This window comes from Vicia villosa, linkage group LG6 (genome assembly GCF_029867415.1).
Source record: "Vicia villosa cultivar HV-30 ecotype Madison, WI linkage group LG6, Vvil1.0, whole genome shotgun sequence".
NCBI lineage: Eukaryota > Viridiplantae > Streptophyta > Magnoliopsida > Fabales > Fabaceae > Vicia > Vicia villosa.
In genome coordinates, this window is record NC_081185.1 from 158,619,215 (window position 1) to 158,630,231 (window position 11,017).

Below are 11,017 nucleotides of genomic sequence, written 5' to 3' on the forward strand. Positions count from 1 at the left end.
TTTTTTAGTTGATTGTCCAACACTGCATATAGACTCAATATTTTCGCGAAACAAACCCTTTTCATTATTGATAATAAGTAATGTGTTGGAGGCCAGTGGCAGCTATGTCATTTGAAGTATGATTGCTATGTCATTTGAAGTATGATAAACTCCAATGTTGGACTCACTCCTTTACATAGTGGTTATCTTCAGCATTCTGAATAAATTAAGAAACAAATTACGGTAATTTACTAGACTGGCGAGTCTATATAGTCTAATCTATGAAAAACAATGACTTGGTAAACAAGATACTCTGAATGAGCTCCATGAGAAAATGAACATCTTTGGTATAAAGTTCAGCAGATAGATTCTTGACCGCTTGGTGAAGATCTTCAATCAAAGGGTTTTATTCTTTGCCACCAATAGAGAACTTTTTTCTTCTTATTTCTTCAATGTATTTTTTCGTTTTATTTTACTTTACAATTTTTTTTCTATTTTCAAAAATAATTATAATTATAATTCTATTATTTGAAATTGTAAATATTTTTATTTTATTTTTTATAAATTAAAAGACTAAGAATAAAAGTTAAGGATGAAAATATGCTTAACCAATATGTTAAATAATCGTAGTTTATAGATTAATTTATTTTTCGACTTTGGAAAGAATGTCCCCTCTCATTTGTATATTCATTAAACTCGGCAACCATTGCCATTATATAAGCTAAACCTCTACTGAAAGATCTTTCCTACACTTACAGGAAGGTCAAAAGGGATGTTCAATGATATATTGAAGATAATTAAGTGTTAGGTTGGTTTTTTGGGGACAAAATTGATTTTGTCGAACAAAAATCCATAAATGACTAACAACCACAATTAGTGGATTAACTTAAGAACCAAGCAAATTCACAGTTTGCTACCTATAATCCATAAATGACTGACAATTATATAATAATACAACATTGTAGAATTAAGAGTTGAAGTCAAACTTATAAGAAAATAAAGAGAATCATAGCAAAATGAAGAAGAATGTGCATAGATTTTACATGGTTTCTTAATTGTGACCTACATCCACATAGACAAGAGAGGGTTTCTTACTTATTTCAGAAAAATAGATAGAGAGCCGCAATGATACTGTGAGCAACCCTAGTACCCTTATGGTTCAGAATTACAAGGAGTGTATAAAGATGGGTCGATTCACATTGTTCTCTTTAATATTGAGATCCAAAATATTGGGTAAGGTTTCTATTTGAGTCTGTCGGTACATTAATGTGATTCCACGCAAAAAGGCTAACAACCACAATCATAATTAGCTCTCTATAATGCATAAGTGACTCGGATAATTATATCTAAAGTATCAAACACAACATTCCAGACTTAGTTGAAGTCAAACTATTATAACAAAATAAGAGAATAAACCGAATAATAGTAGAATGAACAATGAAGCTAAAATTTGTTCCCTTATGCTTCTTGTCATATGCAGGCTAATTTCATCCATCGGATACACATGGGCATAACTTTAATGATTGAAAAGCAGAACTACTTAATATTAAGGGTCATAGATGTATGCCTTCAACATGCTTACATGGCTAACAATATCAAACTCAACCAAATTGATACACATCATTCCAATAATCTTACCTTCATTGTTGAAAACAGGCCCTCCAGAATATCCCTGGGTAGCACTCATGCCGCAACATTGTATCACAGGAACACCCGGGTTTAAATTTTCATTTTCTCCATACTATTTTCTTCAATCGAATTTTGTTTTGCATAAAAAAAAAACCTTATTAACCAAGTTTCCTAATTTTAGATATCTTGTCGTTTCATCTTCAAGTCAGGTTTATGGAAAATACTTTTCTCTACTACAACAAGGAGCAACAACATCATTAGTGCTTATACCCAACACATCCAATGAAGAACGACCATAAATACCAGTGTGGGTTACCGATATAGAATAATGCCTGAGAAAGTAATATGCTTCCGTTTTCAACAAATTCAACACTAGCAAACTTATCTGCTGCATTTCGTAGCACCAATAAAGTTGTCCCAGCAAGGATTCCTACGCAGTATCCTTGCGTTGAAACTAGTTTTGTGGTTAAAATTGCAGACTTTGATTATTTTATCATCATGTAACACATGAGCACATGTCAATATGATCAAGACATTCGGCAGAAGCTGATTCTTAGTAAGTGTGTCCTTATCAACCCTCACAGCAAATCCTGAACCTACCAGAAAGAAGAATTAAGAGAAATGAAAAAAATTATTGTCTCAAAAAATATTTCAATTCACTTGATCAAGATATAATAGGACATATACAAAAATAATCTCTTAAAATATCTATGGTAAACATATAAAAACAGATGATATACCTCTAAGAAACTGTGAATCGTTTTTCCATCACATCAACCTATTACATCGTTGGACCGTAGCCCAACAAAATCAACGGAAGAGCCTGAAATTACCTATTCACAATTAAAACAAATATTCAATAAGAAATGAAACCTGTATTGAGACAAATATTCAAACAAATCCAAAACAATCATAAAAACAAAATGTTTTTTAAGTAGCTAAGCTAAATGAGAGTTGTACCATATACCTTCTCAATCACAACCCCATTGCAAATACTCGGAAACTTTTGAATGATTTTCTCTATGATAGATAAATCAGTTGCATAAAGGTTTGTTGCCTCAAATCCCAGAGAAGGTCGCCGAAATTCCCTGTTGTGAATCATGAAACAAAAATCAAATAAATGCCCAAAAATTCAAATAAAAATGTCCAACCAAAGTGAAATAGAGAAAGGGCTAATTCATGATTTACAACTAAAACAAATACCCATATGTTTTGTAATTCTCCCAGCAACTGAGAGCTACATTTATTCGCGCATAGGAGAGTCGGACAACATTTCAGAAAATGAAGAGAAATTACTTTTGCGATATTGCAAATCCCCGTGAAGAGCTCCTTACAGTCAAAATTGCAACGGGCAAGTCTGAAAAAGAACAAACAAGAGTTAATAGCAAGGGAACTATGCCAAAATAAAGTAATAAATTACCCAAAGATGACATATTTTAAGCTACAATAAAAACAACTCTATCTATGAAACTAACATGAATTCACCAGTAGCAATCATGAGGACTAAGATTCAAAGACTTATCCTTCTCCTCGTCTAGATTAATACTGATGAAATTGTTTAATTCTCTTAACTCTGCAGCATCGTGGGATGAGTTATAGTGAAAATCAAACGTACCTAGTTCTCCCTGTATGATTCCCCATTGCACGGGTGTATCATAACCTAAAAAGAAGAAGAATTAAACACCGTTGTGATTTTCACTATACAGTGTGTTGCAACCGAATACTTATTGAAAGTTAATAAGAACCCATCCCGATAGCTCATAACAATCCAAACTTTAAACATATCAAAATTTTAGATCCACAAATATGACCTTAGACACAAAAAAGCAACTTAAACAACATAAGCATATCTATACCTTGGAGTTTAGAATAGTCAATAATATTGATTAAGACCTCGATCTCTTAATTTTTTTTATAGTTTACTAACATCTTGAAATGAAACTGATGTATAATAAAAACAATCTTATTCACAGCTCTTAAAATAATCATATATATATATATATATATATATATATATATATATATATATATATATATATATATATATATATATATATATATATATATTCTTCAGCTTGGTCGCTTTATTGCTAAGACTTCGTCTACAAATTTTACAGAGTTGTAAATTATTTTTATTGTTCTTTCACAATACATAACCATGTAATTTTTTTAGAATTTATCAATATCTAAATTTAATGATATACATAATTATTTATTACCTATTTACCAATTTCGCCCATGCCCAAAACTGCTCCACAAACTTGTCGCAGAATCTCAATGGTCATTGAACACTTCTCCTCATAGTCACTGCTTGATCGGTGATGTATTATCTGTCTTGTTACAAGACTCTCCATACTTGAAGAGTGAGGTATACCTCCTCCTACAACACCAAAAATAGCAAAGTATATTTACATGATTCTAAACATGGAAATAAAAGAAAACATGCATGGAAATAAGTGCTGACATAGAGAAGAAAGAAAAAAAATGATGCTTGAAAGCAAGAGTTCAAAGAGTGTGAAATGTTACCTATCGAAGAGAGTCGGATGCCCTTTCTCAATCACTTTTAGAGATGAAAAAAACACCCTTAGCTTCACTGAGTTTCTAGTAGTATGGATATGCGTTTACTCTGCTTTGAAGTGCTCGTAAGAAAACCTAAAAGAGAAAAACCACAGGACTAAAAAGCGACCAAAATTGGGACTTAAATCTAACTATGTTAAGCAATTGTAGAGCAATTCATGTAGGAATCAAACTCTATCTAAGGCCAAGCAACAAAAATATATGCATCCATGTGTATTCAAGAGCTAAATCGAAATTAACTCTTAAAATTGCAATGCAATAAATAGCTAGCCATATATTGAATATATTCCTGAGCAAGTCAAACAAAACCTAAGTTCAAGAGTTCTTCCCCTGATTATCTATACAAAAATAATAAAACACACCAAAAAAAAAAAGAATAGATAAAAGAAGTGGAGTAAAAGAAAACAAATTGACCTAGACCAAGGTATGATGTCAAGTCCAATTCACTACCAACAAAATATATTCTCAAATTTTTATTAATTGATAATAACATAAAACAAAAACAAATAATAAACAATAATAGAAAAACAAAATAAAATAATGGCAACATGGGGAGGGTCACTCCATACGCTTCCTGAGCCATCTTCATTGTTCATGGAAATTTTCAAAAAAAAAACAAATTTAACTTAGAGAAATGATACCTTTACACTATTTTTATACACTACACCGTATATTCAAACATAAAACATACTAATTTTATTTTTTAATAATATATTTCATCTTGATTTTGGTGCCATACCATTTTTGCTTTGATATTATTAAGGGTGTAGCATACGGTGTAAGCAATTTGGTGTAAACATAGCATAGCTGTTTAACTTATTCCAACCATTCTGACTAGGAAAATGATAGGTGTACACCATTTTATACACCTTACACCGTATAAATGTACATATGATACATGTATCCTATTTTTTAAATAATTTATCTGCCTTGATCTTTGTGCAAGAAATTTTTCTTTTGTTAAAATCTGGGGTGTATACTAGGGTGTAGGAGAATGTGGTGTATGGATGCATGCCTCTTCTGACTAATAATACATGGTAAAGTGGAAAGCAAATTATTATTAAAAAAATAAAACACTAAAACAAGTAAAAAAAATAGCAGACGAAACAAAAGCAACTAGCTTATCCTTATGTATCAATTTCTTTTCATCTTTTCCTTTTGAAACACCGAAAGTAAATTAAGAAGGAAAGAGCAAGTTCCAAATACTCTTCTCTCATGTCAAAACCGAAGAAAAAAGAATAATAATACTCCAGTCTAGGTTTCAAACACCAACATAAAAACTCAAGTTTAGCAAAAGAAAGTTACCGTCAACGTCGAAAATCGGATCGGTAAGAGATATGTGGATCGGAACTGTGTCTCAAGAGCTGTGAAATGGAGAGGGATGGTTGTGAGATACTGTAATGGTGATTGGTGAGTACGGTTATGAATGAGTTTCGGATGAACTGAAGGTGGTGATTGTTGAGTTTGTGCTGGTGGTTGTTGGCCGCGAGTTGAGAAGAGTTAGATCGGAAATGAAGTTTGTTTGTTTGGTTAAAGGTGAAGTTGGAGCTACGGTTTCTTCACTTTCTTGTGCATATTTTGGAGGTGGTATTTTTCCGTTACGGTGGTTATTCACTGAGGGTGTGTTCAAAATGAAGAGTGACGGCCTACTTCTATTCGGTTCCCCCAACGGTAGCATTGCTACTTATAGTCATACTTTAGGGCTTAACATCACACTTGTTTTAATTTCTTTTTATTAATTCTTTTATATCCTAAATAAATTAACACCACAAAAGGGAAAAAAAATTTAAATAACAAGGTTTAAAAAAAAAAAAACCAAAAAAACAAGTTTTTCATAAAATTTACCAAAGTGTCTAGGTTTTGAAGACCCCCTGGAGTATGCGCCAAATGAATTGGCGCATTAGTATAAAAATTAAGAGTATGCGCCATATGGTTTGGCGCAAATGTGATTTTTTTTTTTTTACTTTTCAACATTTAAGCCAAATGGATTGGCTAACTCAAAAAAATTTATACTAATGCGCCAAATGGTTTGGCGCATACTCTAGGGGGTCCTGCAAAACCTAGACATTTTGGTAAATTTTTTGAAAACCTTGTTTTTTATGTAATTTTTTTTATAAACATTGTTATTTAAATTTTTTCATCCACAAAAGGTACTGCAGAATAATTTTATATTGTCATACATTGGAACTAGTAGAAGATCCGTGCGTCCACACGGGTAAGTTCATTCGTATCTTAGATCATTCGATGAGTCTTGGTTGTTGTTCATATATAATTGTTATTATAAAATAGGTTAAATATGTTTTTGATCCCAATAAATATCTCAACTTTTATTTTTAGTCTCTATTAAAAAAATAATATATTTTAATCCCTATAAAAATTTTATGCATGCATTTTTAATCCTTACTATTTTTTAAAAATTTGAAAACTGTTTAATTATTCTTAAATCTTCAAATTTTTTAATAATTTGTTCATACATATTTAAAATATAATAAAACATTTTTTTACCAAATTTTAGAATATTTTAAAATAAGAAGAATTAAATATAAATTTTTTTATACTTGTTAAAAATTGATCAAATACCAAGTTTAGTAGCTATGAGATTATGCATATCTCTTTAATTATTTTTCATCTCAACTACAACTAACCAATATAACTAAGCAAAAATTTCAATATTAAAATAAAAAACAAATCTCTTTGAGCTAGCGGCAGTTTCAATATTAAAAAATTACAAATTATAAGTGGATCTTTTTACTATTAGATCGTTATATGAATGTATACATGGTATTGAATATCAACCTAATGTAACGTTCACATAATAGAATGACAATAAAATGGTAAAGTGGTTGTAACATAGTATAATCTATTTGACATTTTAATTTAGATATAAGCATGTCATTTGGGCCAACAGTGTGTATTACACGTGAATTTGGAGTGCTAAGGGAACTAAAAATTACTAAGTGTTTGTGACAGAAAACAAAAACATATATTATTCAAGCTACCTAGGAAACATTCATAGAGATTTAATTAGAGGGTAAAATTCAGAATATAACCAGCTTCAGTTTGTAGCATGCCGAGAAATTCCCGTGTTAGGTATGTATCTGACAGTTGTAGTATTTGTACACGTCATGTTTATATACAAAGGTTAGCTATTCCCAAGATGAAATGGAGTGTATGAAAAGTCACTATAAAATAAGACTTGGAGTAATTTAATTTGTACCATGGTTTTTACATGATGTGTTAAATTTAATTTGTACCATGGTTTTTACATGATGTGTTAATTTAATTCGACAGTTTTTGTAGTGTATTGACAGGTTCAGTTTCTGCACAAATGTAAGCTATGGCCAACCTATATGTACTTGTGTTTACAGGGTTTGAAAGGTCAGCATTTCTTTTACACCTTTAAGACAAAAACAAAACCCGACTGAACAAATATATGCATTATATTAACATGTATGTGTATGATTGGCAGAAAATGAACAGTGATTTAATCAATATGGGGATAAGACAAGTGGTAAGTATGAGACAACTGGTCTGAATATATGGTTAGAATACTTCAAACTCTATATTTTAAGTGTAGAAAAATTGGTTTGAAATGGACAGCCATGGCAATGTGATGTAGTAAATATTCAAATGTTGTATTTGATTTATAAAGATTCATACCGAGGTGTTCTGAATGTTGCAAAGTAATGTTTAAAATATGAAAAAGGGTGTGCAATGAGTTTCGAATCAAATCTAAAGTCAATACTTTGTATAGTATGTGTTTTGTGGCATGTAATTTGATGCAGATTCATTATATCTCATTGTGCTAAGAGTTATAAACTGCATGATCTTAAAGAATAACAATTAGCAATTGGAAAGGCTACTTAACATGTTAAAATGAACTCTTATGTAATGTATTTGTAATGATCTGCATCATTCAGAAGTACCATAACTATTATGGTGTAGTTTAATATGAAGTCGTTATGTTAATCAATGTTAGTGTAGTCCAATGCAGCTGTCACTTGAAACAAAAAAGTTGAAACAATTATGGCATGAATATAAGTTAAAATTTAACAACCTGAAACAATGATATTGGAATGTGAACTCATATGTAACGATGACTTCTCTTTTTTGGATGGATTTACATTTACAAAATTATTCGAATCCCTTAATTTTACAGTGACGTGGAATAAATAAGAACAAATTGTTATTCAGGCTAAGTTATAGTGGAAATCGAATGCACATAATTCTCCCTGGTATGATTCCCCGTCGCACGGGTCGCACATGCGTATGATAACCTACATCAAACTCCATTGTGATTATTATCAAGTTATTATGATTTATTTTTGTAGATAAATATATCATTATTTGCATGGCAAGGGCCTAAAAGATAGAAACAAATGAATTATACAAATGTAAAGGCTTAAACATACGGTTGTAATACTTAGAAAAAAAACATGTTTGAAGTGGGGCAAAACCTTAAGATTCTCAGCTAAAACATCTTCCATCATGTTTGGTTTTCTAGAATGACGACGAATGAGATTGGCGGGCGTCAAAACAATATAACCATTACTACCATCATTTTCAATGATGACTCTAGAACATTGAGTCAATCCCTATATTGACACACCAAAATAATAATATGAGTATTGATTAATAGAATAAAACGAACAAATAAAATGAATTACAGAGTTGAATACCAGTATAAGATACAAGTGCAACAACAAAAGAAGAAATCAGAAAATACATTATCAGTTTCGAATTCAAACTTTGGTACACTCAAAAGAACAAAGTTTTTTCAGTTTGGTTGAACAAAGTATTATTACCATTTGTTGTTCTGTGAGTGTACCAAACTGAAAAAACTTTGTTGTTATGAGTGTACCAAAGTTTGAATTCGAAGCTGATAATAGGTTTTCAGATATACACTCAAAGGAAGCTACTCTGAAGATTTCTTATTCTGTTGTTGCAATTATATCTTATACTAGTAATAGTTATATTGTTTTGATGTCCGTCAATCTCATTCGCCACCATTCTAGAAAACAACACATAATGAAAGATCTTTTGGGTGAGAATCTTAAGGTTCTGCATCACTTCAAACATGTTTTTTTCTTGAATATTACATTTATATGCCTATGTCTTTACATTTGTATAATTTTTTTAATTTTTTGTCCTTGACATTGAAATATTGATATATTTATCTACAAAAATAAATCATAATAATTTGATGATAATACAATGGAGTTTGATTTTTCTTTGTGGGTTATCATACGCCCGTGCGACAGGGAATCATACCAGAGAGGACTATGTGCATTAGAATTTTACTATAATTTAGACTGTATAAGCTTTCGTTCGTATTCATCCCACGTCACTGCAAAGTTATAGGATTTGAATGATTTTATAAATGTCAATCCATCTAAAAAAGAGAAGTTGTCGTTACATCCGAGTCCATACTCGAATAACATTGTTCTAGGTGATCCATTGATTGCCATGGGACATTATTTTACACCGGCGTATGATCTCATGAGTTCCCCTATCGAATTGATGTTACTTTAATAGACATATTTGTTCTCTTTGTTGATTAAAATTTATTATATTTAGATAATTTGTTACTTTATTTTGGCACAGTTTCCTTGTTATTAAATTGTTTTTTATTCCTTTCCAGTCTTGTTCGCTGCAATCATGATTGTAAAGAGCTTTTCATGGGGACTAATATCACAAATAATTTCTATCCACTTCAATTTTGGCATAATTTCCTTATTTATTTTATTTTTGCTTTACTTGTTAATATGTATTTCTTTTTCATCTATGTACTATTTTTCTGAAGTATTTGTCTGCATTAATGATGGTTGTCTGATTATTTTTGATTTTGATAGCCCATCCATTGTATCTTTATTTATCCCTTATTGTTCGACTCTTTTTGACTTTGGTAGCTCATATCTTGGATCTTTATTTGATTTTGTTGTAGTGCGGTGAGGGTGGTGTTGTAATTAATATATCAGGGAAGTTATTGGCATAATAATCTACTATGGAGACAGTTTTCTTACGCCCTTCCTGCCAATAACACAGTTCTCCGATGCTAGGAGAATTACAAAACACATGGCTATATCTTCAGTTTTTGTTTCAGTTCTTTAGTAGTGCAATTTTATATGACATATGGATACTTATTTTGACGATGTGCAACTTTATATAACACATGGATGCTTATTTTGACAATTAACCTCGTATACCGACATTAAGTATTTGCTATTCTAAAAATTTTAAACATATCCATTGAATTTCATTTTTATTGTTTACCAGCAGTGTCATCAAACATTTTCTCCCTCCATTTTTGTTTTTTTTCCTAAACCCTTTTTCCACTTCAGTTTTGTTGGACATTTTTTAACATTCAGTCTTATTTTGTCATGAAAGTAAACTTACAAGTCAAATGTTCATCCTTTGACATGACACCAATTTTACTTAATGATTCACAACAGAGAACATGGATAATCTTCTTTGGGATTCGAGGCCACAAACCTTTATGCAGCTTTTATACATGTCATAGAAAAAATTATTCATAAGATTTTAAGTATTTGCAACGGAGTTATAATTGAGAAGCTATACTGTATCGTCTAGTATTATGGAGTAATTTTTTCATATTCATGCACATACTACTTACCTAAATATGACATTTCTTGCTGTTTATATCAATCCTCCTTTAGCTTAGCTGCATAAAAAACCATTTTGTTTTTATGTTTGTTTTGAATTTAATTGAATATATTTCCCATCGCATTTTTCATTTCTTAATGGATATTTGTCTCATTTGCACATCTTCATATAATTTAAAGGTATTTAATTATGAGTAGGTAATTCCAAG

At 30.8% G+C, this 11,017-nt stretch overlaps 1 long non-coding RNA gene across 4 annotated transcripts; it reads right to left on the minus strand.

Annotated features, from left to right (window-relative positions):
- Positions 1-595: 595 nt before the first annotated feature.
- LOC131610795 (uncharacterized) lies at positions 596-5,870 on the minus strand. 4 transcript variants are annotated; one of them, XR_009286655.1, is made up of 8 exons: positions 5,491-5,870; positions 4,135-4,260; positions 3,828-3,985; positions 3,224-3,268; positions 2,812-2,965; positions 2,576-2,696; positions 2,349-2,441; positions 596-2,204 (listed from the first exon to the last, which is right to left on the minus strand). It is a non-coding gene; the product is annotated as an uncharacterized LOC131610795 (long non-coding RNA). The 4 variants fall into 4 exon arrangements; XR_009286653.1 differs by having other exon boundaries at positions 3,084-3,268; positions 3,828-3,988; XR_009286652.1 differs by having other exon boundaries at positions 3,828-3,988; positions 5,491-5,866.
- Positions 5,871-11,017: the final 5,147 nt, after the last annotated feature.